The sequence below is a fragment of the Pholcus phalangioides genome, unplaced genomic scaffold (assembly GCF_987345545.1).
Source record: "Pholcus phalangioides strain wild (caught in Gottingen) unplaced genomic scaffold, Ppha-v1.0 ptg000017l_1, whole genome shotgun sequence".
NCBI classification, from domain to species: domain Eukaryota; kingdom Metazoa; phylum Arthropoda; class Arachnida; order Araneae; family Pholcidae; genus Pholcus; species Pholcus phalangioides.
Window position 1 is genome coordinate 9367177 of NW_028301610.1, and position 25479 is coordinate 9392655.

Below are 25479 nucleotides of genomic sequence, written 5' to 3' on the forward strand. Positions count from 1 at the left end.
TCAAGTCTGCTGTACAAGAAATCCTTACGCGAAAGACTGTCGTTGATTAAATCAACTTTGGCCGGAGATATTACAGCGATCGATGAAAGAGTTGTTGTGGTAATCAAGTGGTAATCTCAGGCAGAAGGTTAAATAGTTACGCACGAAATTCCTTCACCATTTAGTGGTGTACATGTGCTGCTTCTTATTGACCGAAAGGCATTTCGATGTCCAGATTTTTTTTCAATTAGCCTTTCCAATTTTCTCCGCGCTGCATTCGAATAAGGGCTAATTGCTGTGAATAACATGTAACCGAACTCTATCAATTTTTCTCGATTACATTCTGTGTTTCAAACAAGGAAAACTTTTCGAATTTGTTTCACAACTGAAATGTCGCTGAGTTATGGATACTTAACATACAGGGTCATTACTGAATCCCCCTTGCCGCATTTTATTCGCGAACCGTTGATCCCAGAAGCAGACTTCCAATTGAAAAAATTATCCAAATAGCGTGTAGAACTCAGATATATCATCCATTGCAAGAGGCTGTGTTATTAAAACAAAAAAATAACTTTTTATACGGACACCCTGTCCTCAAAAACCCAATTAGAAAGTTGTTGCCCTGTCTTTCCTGGAGGCCAACAGAAAAACTTACACGTTTTTAAGTGCAATATTTGTAGAGAAATTAACGAATCCTAAAATCTGAGAAGAGTTGGGAAATAACAGCATAAAATAAGGGAAAGAAGCATTGTTCGTTTGGGGTTTTGCTGTTCTTTCCCAACTTTTTCTTCCGATTTTTGAAATCAAATATCTCTGCGAATATTGCACTTAAAAAAATTAAATTTGTTTTGTTGGCCTCGGAAGAGACAGGGCAACAACATTTCCATTGGGATATTGAGTACAGGGTGTCCGAATAAAAGGTTGCTTTTTATTTTAATAACTATACAACCCTTGCAACATTAATGACGTAACCGAGTTCTACACGTTATTTAGATAATTTTTCTAGATGGATGTATGCCTCAAGGATCAACGGTTTGCCAGTAAAATGCGGCAAGGAGAATTAAGTAATCACCCTGTATATGGATATTACGGATAATATGGAATACAATACATAATTGTATGTATTGTATTCCAATTGTGGATTCAATCAGTTATTGAAAATGTACAGGCGGCATTGCTTACCCAAAAATGAGTTGCAACTGTGCATAATTCCGGAAGCATCACTGGTGTTGCACGAGGCGTGTGTCGTTTCTCTAGAGTGTCCCAAGTGTACTTAAAATTAAATTCTTGGCTGCTGGATAGCCAATTCCCAGCGATGTCCACGAAATGCTCCTGAAACTAGAAGGGTGGCGGATCGAGACACATGAGAGAACTAGTTGTCCTGCTGGGTACACTCCACGTCCGTCGGAACTCGTGATAGACGTAAATAAATGTAGGTGATCAGACAGCAGCTTTACATACTGACGTGAGATGCATTGCGTGTGATTTTTACTAATACCAATTGTCGAAAAATTGCACAGAGACAATTCCTGCAAACTATTGCCAAGCCCCACCATTATTTCGTAAATTTCCACTACCGCTATTTTCCCCGGTTCCTATGGGCATGGTGTACTTGGAAACCAGACTCATCACGCCAAGCCACTCGCATTCAACCGATGGTCCATTCACAGTATTTTTTGAACCAGGCAAGATAATGAACACTTGATGTGGGCATTAAGCAATAGTACTCTCGTGGGTCTTCGGCCGATACGATGAAGTCTGCAATGCACGGTCCGTCAATTGCTTGTCCAACTGAACTCCTCACTAACCCAGGTGAGAATTTAGTTTATCCGATGATACACGACTGATCCATTCTGACCCCAATCACTTAAAGCCGTTTTTCATCAGCAAAGCGCGTTCCTTTTCCGCCATCCGTGTATTCTCTCGTACTCTTAATACTGTCGAAGGTAAAAAAAAAGTGCAGTTTTCCAGTTTGCAGTTGATTATGCAATCGAAAGCGTCTTGAAATTACGAGCTTTACCCATTCTGCTTGTCAGAAATATTGGTTAGCGACAACCACAATACGGAATTTTATAGTATTCTCGACAGCTGCGCTTTCCAGATGCTCAGACGCAAATGAGTACCTTTGAGATTACATACTCGTGTCTATCATCAATGCCCACTTCAATGTATTCAAAAGGGTTGAACGAATATAGAATAATATGAATAGAAATTTAGTTTGATGGATGATAATCATTCAGATTTCTCTCTGAAAAAAGTATCATTTACACACAAATATATAGGACTATGCTGTAAAGTACATTTAGATTGTATTTTTCATATAACAATGTTCGGAAATGCTACAAAATGAGAAACCTCATAGTTCAAGGAAAATCAATGGTCTTACAGGTACTACATCTAATCCGAAATATGGCAAAACTCCCTCGAGAGAGAACTAGAGAGAGAGAGAAAGGGAGGGTGTCCACACACATAAGCCCATCATTTATCGGTAGCGAGAAAGCCATCGTACTATTCCTGAAACATACATGGGAATCATTGATCAATGTCCGAGGGAATACACTAGAAATAACAGCCTCTCAAGTCTCATCGAAGGCCGTTGAACGTAAGGAGCAAATTCGGTTGTAAATGGGGATGCTAATTCCCATCGTAATGGAAGCCGAAATCGCATTTCGGAATGTTCGAACGCCCCAAAGGTAACGCCGAGGCTCCGACAGCTAACAGTGTTTTCGGTGCGCGAAATGGAGGCTATAAATTCTGCTCGACCTATCGCGATAAACTTCGAGAATGAAATTAAACAAGCGAACATTACAGACTTTTCTTCTCTTTTGCCGCTGCTAAAATGGTACGAGTGAAATCTTTCGCTTTTGTTTAGTTTATTTTAATGTACAACAAAACAAAACTCTCTGAGTGCTTATTCTGGTACGTATACTGCTGTACACTTTCCACGGAGAACCTCCTTTATTAAATCCCATAAAATATCCAAGAAAATGAAAATTCGAACAAAATAAGAAGAGCCCTTTCTTTCAGAAAATTCCAAATGCATCGGTCGGTAAGTAAATATTCCGAGGAAATTTCTCTGAAAATTGGAGAAGACGGAATTAAAATTTCAGTTCCACGACGTACTCTCATAAAATTCTCATAAAATTTATACCAATTATAGACGTGACATAGGAGCTATTGATTCCATTCAGAAAGTGCTGCAAGTGCTAATTTGTTTCCTCAGAACGTGCGCAACTTCGGTCTTCTCCCTCTCAGGTAATTTACAACAATTTTAATGTTGAGCACGTTAGTTATATATTTATGTTGTTGTATAGGTGTGCTGTCGTATATTTTACGTATTGACTGTGAGTGAGGGTAGTTTTTGTTTAAATAAATGTGTTTTTGTAATTTTTATACTTCTGCCACTTGCGAGACTTTTCCAATGAGAAACCCTCTTGCATTTACATCTCGACATTTGAAAAACACAGTCAACAAACTATAGAAGTTACTGCGAAACTTGGTAGTGTTGATTATATGGGATCTGAGATCTTCAGGAGAGAAAAATTCATTTTTTTCGATTTATAAAATGAAAATTTTGTTTTTTGAAACCGCCTACAGGCCCGGTCTATCACCTTACAGTGATAATAAAACGCAATACTTGATGTCTTTCCCCCCCCCCATAAACCTGTTTTGATAAGAGAAAGCTTGCTCATTCAGTATCTGATATATGTGATTTTATTGCTATTTGTATTCTTTCATTGCTTTGTATTTTGCATTGTTTTAGAGTTTTTTTGCAATTTTTCTATCAATATTTTGTATAAATATGTGTTTAAAATTTTATATATGTACATTCTTTCTTGTCATAATTTTTATGTATGTATGTGTATATACAGGGTGATCAGCGAATAAGCCCTTATTTCAAAATTAAATATCTCTACAACACAAATCAATAGAATTACGCGGTAAACGTACGTTTATTAGCAAAACTGTGAGAATGTTGTACAGAAATTTCGAAAATTTAGTTTTTTTTAAAATTTTTTAAAATTTAAAAAAAAAAACTGGAGATTTTGGGGTTCCAAAAATCCTCATTTGTGTAATTCGCCTAAAGTTACTGCATGGGCTGCGGTATGCGCCAGAGGCATTATCGGCCCATTTCTTCGTGCGAGAAACGATTACTACTGAACGTTACGTTATAATTTTGGAACAATTTGTCAGCACACATGGCGCATACCGCAGCCCATGAAGTAACTTTACGCGAATGCAGTGGTTTCTCTTCACACAAATGAGGATTTTCGGAACCCCAAAATCTCCGGTTTTTTTTTTTTTTAAATTTTAAAAAATTAAAAAAAAACTAAATTTTCGAAATTTCTGTACAACATTCTTACAGTTTTGCTAATAAACGTACCGTTTACCGCGTAATTCTATTGATCTGTGTTGTAAAGATATTTAATTTTGAAATAAGGGCTTATTCGCTGATCACCCTGTATATACACATACATACATAAAAATTATGACAAGAAAGAATGTACATATATAAAATTTTAAACACATATTTATACAAAATATTGATAGAAAAATTGCAAAAAACTCTAAAACAATGCAAAATACAAAGCAATGAAAGAATACAAATTGCAATAAAATCACATATATTAGATACTGAATGAGCAAGCTTTCTCTTATCAAAATAGGTTTATGGGGGGGAACGACATCAAGTATTGCGTTTTATTATCACTGTAAGGTGATAGAAATAAGGGCTTATTCGCTGATCACCCTGTATATATATATATATAATATTACATACAGTATTATGTATGAGACATAATAGTCTGATAAAGTTTTCTCCAACACGGTCGCATCCATTAACAGGGGCAATGGCTAAAATTGGCTGAAGTCGATAGAGCCTGAGTCGTGTTCGGTTTGAATGAAAGAAAGTACAGTAAAACCTCGATATAACAATATTCTGCGGACAAAGAAAAAAATATCGTCGCAGAGAGATTATCATTATATCGAGAGGCAACATTATCATCACGTGGCATCGAATTCATGCTGCTGTTGGAATCTTTTCTACATCGGGGTTGTTAGTACCAGCAAAAAATTCACTTTTGAATATTTACTGCAAAAAGTTTTAATTGATTAGTAAAAAGATTTATTTGATTAACTATTACAAACGTTGTTGGAAGTGGCGGCCGCGGACGTCACTGCACAGTCTACAACGACGAAAAAACGATTTCCGGACAAGCTCGAAGATGCCAGGTATGCTTTTAATTGTCTGCCGCAGCGACGACAATTCGCGCTATGAGATCCTCCGGTAATTGAGGATTAGAATGTGTGGTGACGTCAAGCATCCAGCGCACGAACTGTTCACGACGGAAATAGTCGTCTTCGGTTAGGAATTGTACCTTCTGGATGTGAAAGGGGTACATCTTTTCACTATGCAGACCATTCCATACCGCCGTGTGCTAAACATCGAGTTCAGCTGCAACCGTTCGTGTACTTGTCGACGGGGAATCGGCAAACTGTTGCAGCCCGGTTTCTTCCATTTGAGGAGTGCGTACATTCGCGGTCTCCCTGCATCACGCAGTGGTGGTCGTAGTAGTCTTTCGATCGTGGCGAAGGTAGTATTTTGCGGACAACGCCTCATCGGATATTGTTGCTGGTACATCCGCTGTGCTAAGCGGCCATTGCCATCTGCTCGACCGTAAATCAGATTCATATCAGCGTATCCCTCATTCGTGTAGTTACCCATCACGATAGTCATTGAAACAGACAACTAACTGCTGCTACACGTGCTTACTACCGCAATAGCGCTAATTTACGTCGTCCGCAGTGCGTGATCCTACCTCAGCGCATGCGTTTCACGACGCTGCTTACGTCAGATATGGTGAGCGAATCCACGAACGCGTTCAGTGATCAACTGACATCCAACTTTCGTCTCCTCTGGACTCGGAGCCTGCATTCGTTTTTCGCAATTTTCACCCTCTCAACGTGGTAATTTTAATCAACGTGGTAATAAAATCAGTATCAAGTTTCCTACATCAAATCATTCAAGAAATACTGTATGTTTACATTTTAGAAACCATAATACACGACTCATGTACAGTACTTTCTCGGTATGTTCCACGCAGCATCATTTGACCGATTCAATCAACAACTGCATGGACATTTGCCGGACAATACGGCGCAGAAAAACCGAACAATACGTGACCATCTAGGACCATACACAACCCTTTTATTTGCTCACACACATCATGTGTATTTCACGCACAACAAATCCATTTCAGAGAAGACGCCTCGCATTTGAAAAAGATCACGTCTGGGGTTTTTATTTTTCCAATGCAGTAAATTTATTCATTTGGTATGGCATTTCTGAGGTCTCTGGTTTGAATTCAAAAAAACCTCAGAAATTCCTTCCAAATCTGTTTGATTTTCTTCTTTTGGGATTCTGTGTGTTTTCTTTCTCCCATTCTTTTCAGCGTGATTTTGTATCTCCTGACAAATGAATTTTTCCCAGTGAAATATCGTCTCTCTCTCTGTATATACTTGTATATGTATGAATGGTGTGCATGCGTGTGTAGGTCTGTGTCTTTGTCCCAGCTTTCTTAAGTCTGGGCTTCACTTTCTTCAGATGGAAAACTTAAATATCGATTTTGTGGTGAGATTTCAAAAGGAGCTAAAGAATCTGACATTTTCCTCCCGCTCGTATCCAGTGATAAATGAAAACACAGAGTATATAGATCTTTTTGGCTTTTGACTTTTTTCGACAATATTATTCGATCTAAAGAAATGAGAGAAAACGGAATAAGAATAATATATGTAGTGGAATCATTTTTATTACTTTTTTTGTGTGGTGGATATTTTCGAATGAAAGTCGTATTGCTTTTTCTACATCTTTGAAATAGATTCTAAAAGCATGAAGAAATTCGGATGAAAATTCGAAAAGCTGACTGACTTATCTTGATGATAACCTCAATGGTTCTGGCAGTGATTGACCAGTAGATACTGGTCTGATTCTGGCAGGACTCTTGACAGCATCTATCAAGTGTTGAGTCTCACGCTACTCTGAATATTTTTAGAAATTACATAGAGAATCGAGCATATATAGATTTTCTTGGAGCATTCAGCTCGTGTTTGTATGTTCTGATGAATGTAATATTAGTAGTGTCAGCTTTATGGTTTCATTTCATGTTGATAAAGTCTCTTCACAGCAATCGGTAGATCGAAATTATCCCAAAAGTACATTTAATTTTGACGGATAGTTATTGAAAATTATCTGGATGATCATGAGTAATTCTGTTTCTGTTGGTAGGATATTTAACAAAAAAAATCGTAGATTTCATGTCGACACTTTCCACCATCTCTGATAATACTAGAGAAATAAAGGAGGTAAATTTAATTTTATGTCATGAAATAAACTCAAATAAATTCTTTAATAAAATGAAATTCCGTTTCAGGAATTGGTCAATATATATTAATTTTTTAAGAGTGTTTTTACAGCAATACAATCAATTTCAATACATTACAATATCACTCAATTTCTTTAGATTTTAGCATTTTTAATTTTTTTAAAAGAAACGATAGCAATTATTTGTATTCGAATATCACAATAAACTGAAAAATTACTTAAAATAATTTTATAAAAATTTTATTTTTTTGGATGCCTGAATGGCCGTGACATAGAAGAAGTAGAATTAAAACGAATCTAAGAATTACACACAACTCGTGTCGATAAATTACTTTTCTATATTGAAATCACACCATCTCTGATAACACTAGAGAAATGAAGCGATATCAGGTTTTATGAAATAAAATAAACTCAAATAAATTCTTTAATAAAATGAAATTCCGCTTCAGATAAGTGAGAAGTATTTTCAAAACAAAACTTGAATCCAAATTTTTAGATATTAGCATTTTTCATTTTTTTTTTCAATTTTAAAAGACAATTTATAAGAACTTTTTGTATTTGATTATTAATAAAGTGAAGAATTATTCGAATTCCTTCTTAAAATATTGACTTTCTGGATGTCTCAATGGTCATGACACTCCTTAGAATTAAAATTAATCTAAGAATTACAATTCGTGTCGGTAAATTACGTTGTCATATTGAAAAATTTCAATACAGCAAAGATACTTTCTGATTTCTATTTCTATACTGCCTGATAATTAATAAGTTTAAAACTCATGACTTAAAAAAATAATAATAAATACACGAATTACGTTCAACTCGCCGTGAAATCTTCTGCAAACGTTGCAGAATCAACACGAGAGAGAAATCATGAAATTAACCGTAACTTTCCATAAAAACTTAGATATTTCTTCAATAATCTTTTCCACTAGACATAACACGGTTACTTTTCTCTCCGTCTGTAACGTTTAGGATAACGCATCCGAGCAGAAAAGACTTCCAATAAAACATGGCTTAGACAAAAACTGAAAATTAAAAAAAAAAAACAAAAATGCCCGGATCGTAATAATAATCATACAAAACTTCTCCTCATGCGTTCAACGAACCGAAAACATCGTCTTTTAAAATTGATTAAGTAAGACGCGCAGTCGAGTACCGAGCCGAAAATTACGAGAAATGTCACATGTCTTGGCCCCTTATCAAATGAAGCACGACGGGACAAAAATTCCATCTAAGACAGTTTGTTAAAGAACATTTTTCACACAGCAAAACGCATATCTCAAGACCCTGACTTAAAAAAAAAAAGACGTCGTGTAACTATGGAACACCAGTAATGAACTCCACGGATCCTTGAAGTAAGTCTGAAAAGAGACGAGAAAAAGGCCATATACGCGTCGACTTGTTAATTCGTCTTGATTCAATTACCAAAAGGCATGAAACATGCCATTCAAGCATGGGCTTACACTCTAGAGAATTTGCTTTATCCAGGTAATAGAAAATTGAAACCAAAAGGCTTTATATCAAGATAATTAAATTCAGCGAAAAAATATCCATACGACGAATTAGATACCGATTCTTTTGCCAAGTAATTTCGACATAATTCAAAACCCTTTGTTACCACAAATTGAATTAAGATATCGAGAATTTTGTTTGTATTCAATTTTTAATGCTTTTCTCTTTGAGGGGGTGCGTGGTAAAATCCCGTCGGGTTGGCGAGTGCGGTGTATGGGTAGTAAAACCATCAACAAGTCATGTTTGCACAAGTTGATTGGATTCATTATCTAAAATAATAATCTGTTGTGTGTAAGTTTTTGGAAAATGATCGTTGTTTTTGGAGGGGGGGGGAAGGGAAGAGAGGCATTTGGAATGAGCGTCAGGTGGAAGTGAAGGTGATCATGCAATAATTATCTGAGCCCGCTTTCTCCGTGGAAAAATCAATTATTTTCCAGAAAGGTCTTCGAGAGAATTGATTTCTTTAGATGGTATGGCGTTTATTTTCGCTTCAGACTTGCGGCTGATACTCGGTTAGAGAGAAGATAAAAATATATACTAATAGCTAATCCTTATTGAATGTGTATCCGTCATCGAATTCTTCTAATATGGAGAAAATTGCATCAGAACACGACTTCAATTTTTTTCTGGACCTGACAAGAAAAAGGAACAAGATTTCACCTATGGTTATTAAATATACTGCAAAGTTATATATCGCATGCGTCGGATTGCTATATAAACTGGCTACAGGTGAAATAACGTTAATCAGCACTTCCTATGATAGGCCACCTCCGCACGGGTTGCCAAGTTCATCTGTAACGTCATTAAGACCACCTAGTAAGTTTTTCACATTTTGAACCACGCACGGCATCCTATAATTTCGTTTCTTATTTTTTTGGCGTAGAATCTTCCTGGTTGGCTCACAAATACCGCATGGTGATTGGATATGGGGCATAGAAATCGCCAAATCTGAGCCGGATCACTTCTTTTCCACACAGCGAGATGATACTACTACTTCGCCAAACACCAACTGTAATATCGTTACCAACCCTATCGTTATATTGAAACTTACTGCCATTAATGAGATGGGTTGGAAATGAAGGTGCTGTCTATTGGTGGTCACCTCAAGCTCGTTTAGGGGAAAATATCTTAACTATATCCTCCCTCGGATTCGAACCCGGGACCGTGACACACACGAACCTTCACGGTGGTAGACGAGCATCTTACCACCGCTCCACTCGGGCGCGCAACAACGATGATACTGGCACGAGCAGGGAATTTTTTCCCTGAATATTCTGACGGAAAATGGACTACTTGCTGGCGTCATGAGCAGCGTGAGGATGCCTTCTACCTCTAGGAGGTACCGTGTTGGTATAGCACAGACAAAGAAAAAGAAAACAAATTAGTTTTTTTTCTCTAGAACAGAGAAGCTATAGAGGAAAGAAAGGACAAGAAAGTGAGAAGAATCGGGTGCGGTAACCCGGTCGATAAGATGCTCGCCTAAAGTACCAAAGGATGTTTAGAGGTGTCGCGAGTTCGATACCCGGTTCATTCTTGTCAGAAAACTTTCCTGACACGGGGGTACAACAAAAAACGGCGACTTGACCGCAGCAAAAAATTGCTACCGCAGGGAGTACCCATCGAGGGGCTAGCGCACCAACCTCTCGATGAGTATAAAAAACAAGCCTGCCAGTCGGCAATAAATTGTAGATCCCGGTCTAATTAGCCCTCGTGTGCAGAAAATGACCGTGGTGCGACAAAAATGATCAATGAGAAGAAGTTTATTTATAGATATCGCCAAAAGAAACGCAAATGGCGATCAGTAGGTGACTGTAAACGTTTTCATTAATTCTTTGCGGCTTTAATAATTGCATTCCGCCGCTAATTTTTTTTATGAGTTCCTGGTTGAGAGATGAAAATGTATTTAAATTTTTTCATAAGTATTTTGAGGGCAACACCTTGGGACCCTTTCCTTGTGAATGAAATGGGTGAATTTGACGTGCTAATATCTTCCAGCCTAATTAAAAAGAGTGAGCACATCCGGGGTGTCATTGCATAGTGTATTTTGCGCTGTTCCAGACTCTGCCACGAAGCTGGGCTGGAATGGAAGAGATCTCGGTGACGGGATAAGTCCGGTGGCAGAGACCCTGGCGTTCATTCATTCAGTGTATTTTGCGAAACCACCTGGGGACCAAATGAGGGACTGTGTGCATCCTTTATACACACACACACACACACACACACACACACACACACACACACACACACACACACACACACATATATATAAAGAACACTTTTATTCTTTTCTGTAAACTTTGTAACGTTGTAGTTTTTTATTTGCGATTGCGATTAGAATGAGACTAGTGTTAACGCGATATCTTGGAATGTCTTCTGTCCATTAACTGAAATAATACAAACTGAACAATTAACATTTTTAAGCAATTTAAATGCGAAGTAAGGTGCCTATATCGGGGGGGGGGAAGCACACGTCGTCCACCTTCGAGCGAAGAACAGGTTTGTCACTGCAAATGATGTCTTGGAAATCGTTGAAAAAAATGGCAGCATATATATATAGAGAGAGAGAGAACAGTGACAGGGCCGTCTTAAGAGTATCATGGGGCCCCGGGCCAAGTGGTTTTTCGGAGGCCCTACCTGGTAAACCCTAAAAAATTTCAACCGAATCTCATTTTTGTGAGGCACACCAGCCGAGCCCGGGTGGGCCCATGCGTTAAGACGGCACTGAATAATGATTGATTATAGCGGTGATACTGATGTCACACTTGTGCTCAAATATGGTGGATGAGTCAGTCTAGTACGAAGTTCTAAGTACAAAGTGTAGATGACTGAATACAATTCGAGGATGAATTTTGAAGAGGAAAACTCACAGACCTTTGTGTAGAGTCGAACGGCCGAACCGCTCAAACTGCTACAGGACGATGCGTCGCATTTCGCGAGGGACCCATTGCTTCTGTTGCGTAGTGGTCTAGTGCAGTGGTGCGCAAACCCTAGTCAATGAACTAGGGGGGTCGCGCGTTTGATTCTCCAAAATCAAAACTTGCAAATAAGAAATTCATTTTTATTTAAAAATATGTCAAAACTAAAGAATGCCTTTGTTCAGCTGAGCCAAATACCATGTATCATACAATGTAATTTTATGAAATTCTACTTGACAATAATCACCAATCGACTCCGTCATGCCGGAATCACGAATATTCAATGTCCTTGCAAAAAATAGAACGTGGGAAATGACGTCTGAATGTTTATTCTACCCATGTTACTTTACCCATGAAATAACTCTACGGAAGTTATTTTCCTAAAATGTTTTGTACAGTGTGTTTCAATAGGGATACACATTCGCGTTTCAAGCACAAGTTAGATAGCAAAACAAGGTATCCTGTTATGTTGATTAACCTAACATTTCCATTTTACTTAGGGCCGTATTCACTGACATGGTTTAAACTGTAGTCACAATTTTTGGATAAGAGATCAACATAGATTGGTTAAAAACCTGAATTTAACCAATCCGTGTCGATCTCTTATCAAAAAATTGGGACTAGTTTAAACCATGTCGGTGAATACCGCGCTTAGGGAATTACCCGTGATGAGAGGGGAGGGGTATGATCCAAATTATCCAGGTTCGTAATATCTGAAAATCTTACATTAAAAGGGACACAATCTCAGCAAAGAAATGACACCATAAGTCCATGCAACAATGTGAAATTTAAGTCATGAAATTTTAATGCACGAAAAATTGATATGAAATCTTAATGCCCCTATTTAGTATTATAAAGTAAGAAATATCACACGATATCATTCAGTTACTCAACATCGAACATGGTGAAAACTGTAGCTGTTAAGGTTTGTGGGGAAAAAGACATTGATTTGGCGAAACTTAGGTTTTAATAAGAAGATTAGAGTTAATTTACGTGGGGAAAATCAGTAAATAAATGATTTCACTTACGGGTCAAGGAGGAGGAGAGGTGAAGGGCACGACAGGAGGCGATAGATGATCTGGGTGACCGTCGGGATCCGTCATGGATCGCCTAGCGATGTGTCCTGGCCGCTTGAAGATTGGCAGGTCACGCGCGCGTAGGTTCCAACGGCGAGTCAGAAGAGGATCGGCGTGGCCCCGGCATGGGCCACCCGGCAACCTGGAGTGGCGGCAAAGTAACGTGGCCGGGAGTGGTGACGAAGTAGTGACCGGCGTGGCCCTGGCATGGACCACTCAGCAACCGGGAGCGGTGGCGAAGTGGCGACCGCTGTGGCCGTGGCATGGACCACGCAGCAAACAGGAGATGAATGTGGCCGGGAGCGGTGGCGAAGAAGTGACCGGCGTGGACCACTCAGCAACCGGGAGCGGTGACGGAGGATGGCTATAGGTGAGACGACCTTTTTCAGTGACGTCACGAGCTTCGCGCGGAGGCCTTCTGCTACAGATGGTGTTGGCTGTACTCTCTGAGCTTGAAAAAGAATATCCACAGTGTGAAAAAAAAACTCCCACGTTTGTTAGTACTGGACGTGAAAGGATTAAGGCGAGTCCAATGATGACTCATTCGGTATTATAGCGAAGACCAGAGCCTAAAAGCTAAGAACTAGAGGCCTATATATTGAGCCCTAAAATTTATAATTTCAAAGTACTCTTATTCATGTAATTCGAAATGAATATTTACACGCTGATCGAATAGCGGAAAATCTCTTCAACAACCTTTACCTTCTCAGCGGTAATCTTGGTGCCACAAATGTGTGGGTTGCCTTTTCTCACTGTTGAATTTTTTTTGTTTTGACCCAGGGGTGTTAAGCCCTAATTTAAAGGATTGTGAAGGTTTTGAGTAAGAAATATGGTGAATATGAACTTTATGCGCTTCCATCAGAGGACAGCACTTGAAGTTGAACTTTCAGGGGTTTTTTTGAGATGGCTTCCCGAAGAAAGTGCCTCCGGGAAAAGTGTGATTTATTACATACGATTTAACAATAAAATTCTGGGAAAATTGTATGTGAAGATGAATATACCTTGCATTATCTGAGGTTGAAAAAATTTAAACAAAGCGAATTATTACTTCATTAAAAAAATGGAAAATTTGAAGAAAAAAAATTAAAAAAATAGATTTTTCGACATTTGTTTTTAATGTACTTTTTTGAGCGTCAAAAATGCAAAAATAGGTTAAAAATTCCAAAAAAAAAATGAATGGTCGAGTCTGAAAGGGATATAATGCGGATCAATAAAATTTATAAAACCCCAAAAACGGTTAAGACATCCGACTTGGAGCTCAGGGCTGATACGACTCAGTTTATCTTGAATTTTTCCTTTATCTCATATCCGGAACGTTCCTTCAAATTACGATACATTGCTCCCCACCTCTCGATGGCTATTATGAACATATACGGCGTATATTACAATGTTTGTTTCAAGACAACTATCAGCACCGTACACGTTTCATTCTCAGTTCAACCTCTAAACTAACAAAGGAGCGAATAACATCATTGTTAGCTGTTGAATTGTCCGGCGGTGTGGGCGCGTATGTATGTATGTATGTGTTGCGCTGTCGTCCGGGAACAACACGCCGCTGCTACGTTCATATTTAGCCCCTGTGGGAAACGTCCACTTGTCTATCCCAGCGTTATGGATTACCAAAATAACTAAGTGATTAACTGGGTATCCTCTCTGCCTGGAAGCTCGCTTATAGCTACTGGTTATTATTTGATCATTTAGGAGTTTGGTCTACTGCCTTCCACCTCCGGTACCTAGCTCCGGACGGATGGCATTTACATTAGCAAACGAGCGGTCCATGAGAACTGTTAAGACCATCATCCTCCACGGTTTCCGTTTAACGAGATCACAGCTCGCTCTTTGTAGTGTTGGGCAATGAATGTGTATATATCTCTGCCAACTCTCCGGTACGGGAACAGAAGAGTTGATTAGCGATCGGCTTTACCAGAGAAGAATCGTTAAGTGACTACTTGCGAAAACGATCTTTCGAAGCTAATGAATACTCGCTATCCTACCACGTGATTGGTCTCCCTCCCTTGCACATCCACTTGTGAAACTTCATCGCCTGGCCCTCAGTTGATTCGTTGCTCGAGCCCGGATGTATCGAGATTCCAATAAAATGGTTCATGAACTCCGTTTTCACGAGGGATCGAATCATTTTTCGTTTAATGTAATTTTATCGATGTACATAAGGGTGTCCTGTAAGTCCTAATTCAGCCTTTATCTCATCAATAGTTCGTCGCCGAAATATTGGGAACCACAGAAAACCAACTTCAGCCGACCACCACTACGGCGATGGTGGGCATGGCCCCCACAGGGGTTGGGCTGGCAATGCTCCAGCCCTGGGGCCCGGGACGACTTGCGTTATTTTTTTGTTTTTTCACGCTATAAATTCATCATAAAGGGGCCCGTGAAAGTCTGGTCGGGGGGGGGGGCTGCAAATGATCCCAGCTTAGGGGCCCTACTCCAGGATGTGGGGGTTATGACGGTGGGGTTCGAACCCGGGACCTTGCGATGCGAGTCCGTCACTATGACCACTCGACCACCACAGCTACGGTTGAGAAACACTGCTCTATGAACGAACGGTTGATGAGATAGGGTGCCCTGTAAGTCCTAATGCGGCCTCTGTATACAGGGTCGTAGAAGGTATGAACGCAAGTGCCGCGTTTGAGCTCAGGTGCTGTATTTAGACCTAACAGAGTGCTATAAGGCTGAAAGGAGCGCACAAGAACTGCAATAAATTCTATTAGTCACACATTTATTACGACTGGGCTTGTAATGACACCTCGACACCTTGCAATCGGTTTTAACGACACCTCGGCTATTACGTCGCAAATTGGTGATCTCGAATGATTCATATAGAGATAATGGTAATTTACTCTTTCCCCTTATAAAGAGAAAATGCACCTACCTTGCATTCGGCGCGTTTGCTTTCATTTCTTTTTTTTTTTTTGGTGTTTTCCAAAGAAATTAATGCAATTAGAGTTCAGCATATTGAGAAAATGTTTGTTGGTCTATTGATACGTAGCTATAAAAAAAATATTGCATGTTCGACTTGCTTATTGGTATGACCCATATACAGGACATTCCTGTAATTTCCCGTAATTCTGCCCAATCATTTATAAAAATGTCCCGTTCACAATCTTTACTAAACTCAGTGATGGAGATAAAGTTTAATAATTTATAAACAATATTTTATAATGAATATGACTGAATATTCATTTCTCATGTTTGTCGTGTTCAACTTGTCTTTCATGAAATATATTTTGTCACGGCATACTTACTCTATAGCACTTTATTTCTGCTAAGGGTTATTTATACACAATAATTCGCCGACACTATTGGTAGCATTTTATTGGTGAGAATTGGCTATATCTCGTATTCATGACCCCAATTTCCTTCCCTGAAATATGGTCAGCCTAATTATGATGGAATAACAACTTCGTATATACAGCATTTGATTGCATCTGATTATTTTTTTTCTTCTTGAAAGGTCTTGAAAATGTTAACCTCGGCTATAACGCCAAAATTTCTTCATGTCTTCGATGTCCTTTCACCGAGTTTGACTATAATTTATAAATATTTATTAAGTCCATAACCAGAGCAATATACGTGTTAACAGCATATTCTGGAGTAGAGAAGTGCTTGCCTCACAAAGATTCCGTCACTTCCAGAAACAAAAAGGAATCCCACGGGGCCAAGTCTGAACCGTGAGCTGGATGTGACACCCGTTGAACCGGCAATTCTTTCAGAAACTCGATTGTTCTTGATGCAGGGTGAGCTTCTGTATTGTCATGATGAAGGAGAATGCCCCTTGTCACCGTCTCTGGACGTCTCTCACGGATCTGTGGAAAACAATGCGGGGGAACAAACTGATGTGCACCGTACGACATTGATCGCTTCTCTTTCCTTTAATGGAATAAAAGATAAATGGCTATTTTTAGAAAAGAAATAACCGCAATTTTGTGGCCTACTCTGAAGCCATTGATTTTATTTTGTGCCTCCTATAATTTGCTAAAAGCTACATTTTAGATACAAATACAAATACAAATACAAATACAACGCCACAACAGGCAAAATGCCCAACGAGGTGGCTGATAAAAAGATGCCCATAAAAATATGGTTGTCATATGTTTCAAAAATACAGCAACCCAATTAAAAATGCAATTAACACAAATTACAAACAATATATACACATGATAAAATATTATACGATGCCCATAAAGATTACTTATGGTTGTCTTATTCTAAGAATGGATAGCTTCTCGATTTACCCCAACATGTTTATCGTATTTCTTTTTAAACGTGTCAATTGTGTTACAATTTACTACCTCCGGGGGTAAGCTATTCCATTTATTAACAACCCTATTGGAGAAAAATTCCCTGCGACACCATAACCTTGCATTGTCCCTCACCAATCGATACTGGTGTCCCCTTGTAAAAGCAGTCGATTGGCGGTGTACTAAAAGTTCATGGTCCATCCTATCCATCCCATTGGAAATTTTGAACACTTCGATCATATCTCCTCGACACCTGCGTTCATCCAATGTAAACATATTCAAAAAATGAAGTCTTTCTTCATAACTCAAGCCCTGTGTGCCAATAAGGACACGCGTAGCTCTTCTCTGCACCCCTTCAACCAAGTCTATGTCCCTCTGTAGGTATGGTCTCCAAAACCTTACAGCATACTCCAGTCCAGGACGAACTAAGCCTCGAAAAAGAGGAAGAATGACTTTAGGAGAACGCGAAGAGACCTTTTTGAAAATGAGACCAAGCATTCTATTCGATTTTTTGACAACCGCTGAACAATGTTCAGAAAACTTAAGTCGCTCGTCAATGAGAATTCCCAAATCGGTGACTCTAGTTGCATCCGGGATAGTGACACCATTCAACTCGTAAGAGAACCGTTGGTTGTTCGAACCAAAATGAGCGACCATGCACTTATCTACGCTAAACGTCATGCTCCATTCATTTGCCCATGCTGCAATCTTGTTTAAGTTGGTCTGGAGCAACTCCCTATCGCTTTCATTCCCGATTACCCCCATTAGCTTCACATCATCTGCGAATTTGCTAGTAATTCCATCGATACCCTGATCGAGTTTATCGATAAAAAGTGAAAAAAGTATGGGGCCAAGGACACTTCCCTGAGGAACTCCACTTGTGACGTCTGTCCAACCAGAGAATTCCCCGTTCACCATAACTCGTTGCGACCTATCTCTTAACCACGATTCTATCCAATTCAGCAAGTTGCCCCCTATTCCAATCTCGTGTAAACGCTTCAAGAGTTTGCCATGTTGGACCCGATCGAATGCCTTCTGGAAATCAAGGTAAACAACGTCGACATTTTTGCTCTTACCCAAAGCCTTAGTCACGTAATCATAGAAGCAAAGGAGGTTAGTTACACATGACTTCCCCTTCCTGAACCCATGCTGATTATCCGACAATACATTATTCTCGTCTATCCACTTCACAAACTGCCTTTTGATGATAATTTCCAAAATTTTCGAGAGGGAGCTCGTCAAACTCACTGGACGATAATTAGACACCACTTCTCTACTACCCTTCTTAAATATCGGAACAACGTTAGCCAGTTTCCAATCTCTCGGGACGATACCCTCAGCAACACTACTCCTGTATATCTGTGCGACTGGCCCCAACAATTCATTAGCACCTTCCCTGAGAACCCTGGGATAGATATCATCTGGTCCTGGTGCTTTGCTTGCACATACATTTCTTAGAAGATTTAGGACCTCCACGTCTTCCACTTGAATATCGTTGAGCGTTTTATTACCCCATGCAACACCCGTATATCGAATATCATTATCTCCATTAAAAACCGACGCGAAAAAGTCATTGAAAGCACTACACATGCCTACATTGCTCTCTACTTTTGAGCCTCCTATCGAGAGGGGGCCAACTGTCCCCTTACATCCATTATTGACGTATCGAAAAAATGATTTTGGGTCAGAGCCAATGTTATCTGCCAACCTAGATTCAACTTGCTTTTTACTATCCCTTATCGCTTTCTTCAACAGTCTTCTTTTATCAGTAAACAATGATAGGTCACCTCGTCCACTTTTATACTCTCTGAATGCTCTTTTCTTTTCAAGATAAAGGTTCCGCACGCTATCCGTGAACCATAGAGGGTGTGATGTACAAACACGCTTTTTTCGAACAAAGGGTATGACGTCGTGCAAAACAGAGGACAGCTTCGTACTAAATTCTTCCCATTGACTTACCACCCCTACTGATTCCAACCGGTCTTTGAAAACTTCCGCTAACCTTCTTCGCAAAACATCAAAGTTAGTTCTCCGAAAACAAGGAACCAATCTTTTGTTATCAACCTTACCCGAGGAAAAGTTACAGTGAAATCTGACGATACGATGATCACTGGAAGAAAACTCTTCCCCCACCGAAACATGTTCAACTAGATCCTCAGAACTAGTAAGAACTAAATCCAAAATAGCAGTACCCCTAGTGGCTTCTGATACATGCTGATACAAAAAATTTTCGAGCACCAACTTAAGAAAGTCTCTTTCATACTGATTTCCAGATGAAAGGTTCTCCCAATCAATACCCGGGTAATTGAAATCCCCTAGTATGAGAACCCTCTTTCGCTTACACATGTAGGAAATTTCATCGTGCATTTTGGCGATGTAGTTTTGATCCCTATTCGGTGGATTGTAACAAACCCCAACAATAAGCTTATGACGTCTTTTGTTCTCAAGTTCAACCCATATGGTTTCAATATCACTTCTCTGTACGTTACACTCTCTAGCCTTCAAACATGATTTCACGTATATCAACACTCCACCCCCTTTCCTATCAGATCTATTTCTCAAAAAAGTATCGTATCCGGAGATGTGTAAGAAAGATTCATCCCCATCGTTTGCCCAAGATTCTGTAATGGCTATAAGATCCAAGTCCTCCACAACTATCATAGTTTCTAAAAAATCTTTCTTGTTACCCAAGCTCCTGGCATTTATTAACACACATTTTAATTTGCCCGGTGGTTTGTTGTCAATCGAGAAGCCATCCAAGTCAGAGGTGGGTAATTCCCCGTCAGTACTGTTGTGATTATCATTAACTAACCCGCATTCCCGACTACGTGGTCTGGGAGTAAAAAACCTGACCTAAGACTATCGTAAACCTCCCAGACCCCTCTCTTATTTAGATGGATCCCATCCGAACGAAGCCACCTATCGGTAAATGCGGGAAGCTCCAAGAACGTGACCCCAAGTGAGGAGCAAATGTCCTTCAGGCCTATATTGAATTGGTGGATCCTACTCCTATATCCCCTACTACCCCTTGGCAGCACTGGAATCACTGCCACATCTGAACCCCCCTCCCTAGCGGATAATAGTAAATCCCGGTACTCTGACAGAGACTCACTAATATTCGCTCCTACCTGATTTGTTCCCACCCACAGAATCACCCGCAAGGGCAACTTTCGGCGATGAAAAACGTCTCGAACGTTGCCAATCTTCCCCCCAGGAAGACAACAGCGCTCGAAACCCCGAAAATCCCTACACACTCGGTTCCCAAGTTCCCTAACCATAGAATCGCCGATGATTAAACCCCTATCACTATCCCCCTCTACCTCATCCACGACCACCCATTCGCCCTCTAAAATGTCGTTGTTCGTGGAGATTGCTTCTTCATCAACAGGTGGCTCGACGACCAGAGGGTCCGTTATAACCGGACCCTCTAGCACCCTAACTTTTTCCCGTAAGCCTACATTTTAGATAGTTGGCCAGCACTCTATGGTTAACCCCCATAAAACGTATTAATTTTTTCTGTTGTTGCAAAAATGGATGTAATTTGGTATATCAACACAGCCATTTAATTAATTAGAGTGAGTTTTTTAATTAACTATAATGATTTATTTAAGGGCGAAACACGCTCTTTGCCTTTATTTTACTGTTATCTCCACACAGATGAAACCTTGGTCAGCAAAGTAGAATACTTGCTACCTTGAATTTTATTTCTAATTACCTCAATTAATTTTATAAATCTCTGCACGCGTAAAATTTCAGTTGCCCTCAAAAAATAACACCGACAGAGAATCAAGTCTTTCTAGTAAAAAAAAGTGTCATACTTATATAGCTGTAGTTTGTACTGAATTGACACTGAAAGATGTACTTACTTTCCAAAATAAAAAGAAAAAATGGAGAAAAGAAATTGATATGAGATATATGAATACAAAGCCACAACAGGCAAAATGCCCAACGAGGTGGCTGAGAAAAGATGCCCATAACAAATATGGGTATCATATATTTCCAAAATACAGCAACCAGATTAAAAATGTAATTATAAAAATTAAAACTATGTATACAATGATAAAATAGTCCAATGCCCGTAAAGAATACTTATGGTTGGCTTATTTTAAGTACGGATGTGTGTGCCAACGAGGACACGTGTAGCTCTTCTCTGCACCCCTTCAACCAAGTCTATGTCCCTCTGTAGGTATGGTCTCCAAAGCCTTACAGCATACTCCAGTTCAGGACGAACTAAGCCTCCAGGACTTCATGGGTGTTTTGATTTGGTATAATGGAGTTTGTTAATCTTAATAGATATAAGTTTCGTTCCAGATTGGTTTTGAAGCATTGTCAAATTTTTCCATCATAAATTCTCATCGATTCGCCTCTGTCTGTTTGTGCTGACCCGTCAACGAATGTGACACTGAACGTCGAGAAAAATACTGGAGTATAAAATGTTATTAACCACCCCGTTGATCGCCAAAACACTCGCCATTTCTTCGTCCAAAGAAAGCTTTTAACGCGTTTTATAAACACAATTATAAATTTTCTTTCACCGTTGTACGTGTCTCGGCTCTGCAATGTAGAGCCGTCTTCAGAAGAGCGTAGTTTGGGGAACCACAAACAAATAAGGTCGTTCAAGGGAGTGGGAAGGGGTTACCTGAGTATTGGATGAGCTTGATTATATTGGTGCTGGTGGTTATATATAAGCTGATGATATTGGTGGGTTAGATTACAGCGAAGCGACAAATCTTTTCATGTGGGACAACAGTTGGCAACGCAATTTCCTTTCAAAACCAATCAAGCTCATCCAATGCACGTGTAAAATCGTATCTAGACAAACACGACAGTAAACTCCTTCCCCCTTCAACAACTTTATTTGTTTGTGGTTTCTCTCAGACCACGTTGTTCTGAAAACGACTATCTATGCACGGCCGAAAAACGTAAAAAGTGAAGGAAAATTTGGATTTGTCTTTAAAACGCTTTGAAAATTTCTTCTAATCAGAACAAGGTAATTTTTTTTTCGTGTCTTAATTTTAAAGTCCTCCATCACTATGGCTTCTGCACAAGGAATGTTTTGAGGTAACCCGCTTTGTCCTTTGTCTTCCACGTTTGATCTGCCCAGACGAAATTCAGCAAACCGAACAACATGTTGATGGAAAGGAATCTGGAATGCAAACAGCGAACGCTTAAGGCACCGCAATTTGAATAAACCGGATTTAAATTGTAAAATCATGGTGAAAATATTCTCGTTAAAGCTCGATTGCGAATGTGGAATCAGACCGAACTTCTGATTCGGTCAATATTATTGACCGAATATAGAAAATATATATATTGAATATAGAAAATGACAAATAATATATTTCAACTCAAAATACAGTGAAACTTTGATATAAAATACTCTGAGGAACGAGAAAAAATATCGTTGTAGAAGGTTTTTCGTTGGGCGTATTCCACACTGGTGCGATACTACAAGCGTTGTATCCTGCAACATGACACGGATTGCTTAAATACCCGAATTTCAGGTTCTTTAACCAATCCGCGTCCAGTTGCATGCTGCATCGCGCCAGTCTCACCACTGAGAGCAGCAGGCGCCTACAACGGTAGAGATATTCAATCACTACACTTCGCTCACAATTTGAAATGTAGATGACACCACTAAAAATTCACAAACAACAATATATACTCACTATATAAAGAAGAGTGAGACTGTTAGGTACACATTCACACTTCCGTCCCGACTCACTCGATAGTAAATTGCCCATGGCGATAGACCGGAGTTGTGCTTGATTGGAAAAAAGAAAGTATCGTGCCAGATTGCACCATGCCTTCACCTCGAAAGGAAACATTGTCACTACGTGCCATCAAATGCATGCTGTTGATAACATTGTTCCCAAATCTTTCTGCGTTGTTAGCACCATCAGAAAATCCGTTTTAAAGTATTAATTCGTATGTGTCTTACGCATAAAGTTGCAGTACCAACATACAACTTCATCAACGCTTTCGGTGATCAAGTGGTGCAAAACATCGATGTTATTAGACACCCTCGAGAACGAAAACAATTTACGAAGCCAAAATTAAATTCAAGACGATTTTGAGCGATACGTAAAGAGGATACCATTGTAGTAGTTCCAAAATCAATTTAAAATATTGTTATAGAGGAATTTACCGTAGTGGATGATACTTTGTGTGTGTGTATCGAAAGGAGATCAACCATAGGCCAAGGGTGCTCAATTTGAATTATCTGGAAATGTGCTTCGAGCCACACAGGCTATTTAAAAATTTTCCGTGGAGAATTTAGTGGTCTGGATATTCACTTGGAGTCGCTTACGTGATCAGGAAATGCACTAAGAACCACTAAAATTATCTATAGAAATGCCGCTGGCCTCTTAAGTGAGCTACAAATGTGTCACGGGCCGCTTAAGTGAACTGTAAATATGTCGCTGGACACTTAAATGAGCTGGAAGTGTGCAGTGGGCCACTCGAGTGAGCTGGAATTGTGCCGTGGGCCACTTCAATAATCTGCAAATGTACAACGGACCACTTAACTCAACTGAAGGTGAGCCGCGGGTTGCTCAAGTTATTTGAAATGTGCTTGGCGTCGCTCAAGTGATCTGACTGTGCCGTTGACAGATAAATGATCGAGAAATGTGAATGGAAAATGATCGAGAAAGAAAAAAATCTTTCATGGGCTACTTGAGGGGTTCAGATATTTGTCGCGGGCCACATTTGGCCCGTGGGCAGGGCCAGAACTAGAGAGGGACGGCGGTAACTGTCTGGGGGGCAAAATTTACGGGACGGCAATTTTACGTGGGAAAAAAGAACACCGTTATAAAGTTATCGAATTTTAAAGTTTTAGAGTTCGGCAAAAATCCTAATTCTGTCCCTGCCCGTGGGCCATGGGGTAATCATGCATGTCATAGGTAATTCCAAACAAGATTTGAAACATCGTTGTAGAGGGATTTATCGATACATCGAGTATCGTTGCTGCGAGGTTTCACTGTAGTTAAACAAAAGTTGATAATATTGGGTTCCCAGGAGAGAGTTTTAGTTTTTCCACATTCCCAAACTTCCAGAGCAATCTACGTAAAACGTTCTAAAAACAGAATTAATTTCAAAAGCGAGGTTATAAAAAAAAAAGTATTACATTAACCGCCTGACCATTCTTAATAAAGGAAAGTGCATCTGAAGTAATGGCTATCAGTGGTCAAACATATATATATATATGTACCCTCTTTTTCTTGAGAGAGCCCAAAAAACAGACAGAGAGAGAGCGAGAGAGCTCCCCATCTCTCTCGCTTTGTTGTAAAAACTATTAATTCCGGAAATCCTAACGATATCTTTACCCCTCTGGAGCGTCATCAGGAATACGTCCAGTAGTGTCACCACTCGACTAAAACCTACCATGGTCCCCTTCCATCCTCACGCAACCTTATAGGATATCACGTGATTTTGTCGTCACTAGCGAATCGATCGAAGCAAAGCCCGTAGTTGTGGTGGATAAGGAAGTTTTTAGAAAAGTCTTCAGCTAGGTCAGTGGAACAAGAGCGAGAGAGAGTGAGAGATAGAGAGCAATGGCTGTGTGAAGCAAGTGTATGAAACTGGCTATACATGGGAAAAAAAATGAAATTACTTAGGGTAGAAGAGAGCGATGGAGGATGTGTGGTATTGAGGGTATATATATATGTATAAACTGATAAATACCTAATCTTCGCTAAAGCCATGGGAAGTGAAAACTTGGTAACGGAACTCTTTCGTTTTCCTCTATGGCCGTCGTAAAACTCTGGAAAATGTCGTGCGAAACGAAAAATATCGTTTATTTTTCTGGTCATAAATAGCAAAACTATTTTTGTGTAGCGATAGTGTGGGGGGTTCTGCTAGAAGATTGCAAATGGGATGGAGATGGAACAAAAAAAAAAATGGCCTGCAGCAAAATCTGTGGTTGTTTTGGTTGAGGAATGAAGGGATAAGTGCATTTTATCCTGTTTGCTTTATATCTCTATAAAATTTCAAACTTCACTAGACACTGTACAATTTTTGAAAGTGCAGAGATTTTAAATACGGTCAAACTTGGCTTTTACGTCAATAATTGGTGTGTTCCCGGCTTATTACCATAGAGAATAATGCTAATAAGCCTTGGATATAATATTTTTTTTGACGCTGTTGCTCTAGTTTTTATGATATTATGCAAATGAAAGTTGTATGAAATGCTTTCCCAAGGAATTCCTAGAAATAAAAATCATCACAGTGACGGAATCGGGAAACTATATGTGTCAATGAATGACAGGAAACTTATTTACAATATGGAGTGTAATCACCTCGAGTAGAGAGAGCCATATAGCATGCACAGAGAGTGGGTTGCCGGTTTTTTGCCAAAT

At 39.5% G+C, this 25479-nt stretch overlaps 1 protein-coding gene across 2 annotated transcripts in view; it reads right to left on the bottom strand.

The window, feature by feature from the left end:
• LOC149072222 (suppressor of lurcher protein 1-like) overlaps positions 1-25479 on the bottom strand; it is a 221615-nt gene that overhangs the window by 136171 nt on the left and 59965 nt on the right. The window lies entirely within an intron of this gene.